Here is a 1,305-nt window from a genome sequence, read left to right as displayed (position 1 = left end):
AGGGTTGTTAAAGAACATAGCATCCAATCCGGATATAATACATATATTCACTCTGTTAGATTTAATGTAACCATTAATTAATTAATAATAAGTTGAAATTACCAGAGACAGATACCAGCAGCGACAGAAGTGTAGGAACAAACATAGTCATACTTAAACTCACTGAAATTGATGGCACTAATCTTATTATGCTATGCCATGTGCATAAGAAGTGCCCAACTAGCTCAGTCGGTAGAGCATGAGACTCTTAATCTCAGGGTCGTGGGTTGGAGCCCCACGTTGGGCAAAGCATTTTTTTGTGGGATGTGGTGGTGCTGCAGGTTAAACCGCAGAACCCTCTGTGCTGCAATGTCAGAAGACCAGCAGTCGTAAGTAGTAAGTGAGTTCCCGTTGCTTGTCCCAGCTCTTGCCAACCTAGCAGTTCGAAAGCATGTAAATGCGAGTAGATAAATAGGTACCACCACGGTGGGAAGGTAACAGCATTCCATGTATAGTCAAGCTGGTCACGTGACCTTGAAAACTGTCTACGGACAAATGCTGGCTTTACAGCTTGGAGACAGGGACGAGCACCGTGCTCTAGAGTCAGACACGACTGGACTAAATGTCAAGGGAACCTTTACCCTTACCTTTACCCATGTGCATAAGACACACTGTGCAAACAGGTTTTGCCATTTCCTATATATGTCTTGCATATGTTCAAGCCTGCAATGGATAGATGGAATGATTGTGCACATCCATCATGCCTTTTGTGGTTTGCAAACTCAATAAGGATTTTGCAAAAAGGTGTCAATTATTGACCATTATTCAGTTGCTAGTCCTAATTAGAGTAGGCCTATTGACCCAATGGGATGTACATAAGTGTTGATTTAGCTTTCAGCAATCGATTCAGTTTGGGAATAGTAACAGAATATTAGCCATAGTGTGAAGTTATTTATCAGTGACGTAAGCTTCATTTATTTCAATAGACGTTTATATGTTTAGAATACATCAATTGAAATTAATGGGAATTGTGACTTGCATAGATGTAGGCTTAGGCAAATTTCCCTTTTGTGGCCCAACTTCTCTGTTTTTACCACACTGGGTTGAAATGTGGCCCTTTTCCCCACAACGAAAGCAAGTTCTAAAGTTCAGTTGATCATTACCAGAGCTCTTAACTCCTTTTCCTTCCAAATTCTGGTTTCTGATCTGGTTATGATTTGAGGGCTTGCCTACAAAATGGCCCCCAACCTTCTGTTGGTTTTTAAACTGCACTCTGGGATTTTTATTTGTGTCCTCCCAAGCTTTCTTTACAACTTTTCCCTCAGA

General features: G+C 41.0%; 1 non-coding gene across 1 annotated transcript; it reads left to right on the top strand.

Moving 5' to 3' along the window:
- The first annotated feature begins 213 nt into the window (after nt 1-213).
- TRNAK-CUU (transfer RNA lysine (anticodon CUU)) lies at nt 214-286 on the top strand. The gene has a single exon. It is a non-coding gene; the product is annotated as a tRNA-Lys (tRNA).
- The last annotated feature ends 1,019 nt before the right edge of the window (nt 287-1,305 follow it).

The sequence above is a fragment of the Pogona vitticeps genome, chromosome 6 (genome assembly GCF_051106095.1).
Source record: "Pogona vitticeps strain Pit_001003342236 chromosome 6, PviZW2.1, whole genome shotgun sequence".
Lineage (NCBI taxonomy): Eukaryota > Metazoa > Chordata > Lepidosauria > Squamata > Agamidae > Pogona > Pogona vitticeps.
Note: the sequence above shows the minus strand (reverse complement) of the source record. Positions and strands in the feature narration are given on the sequence as shown.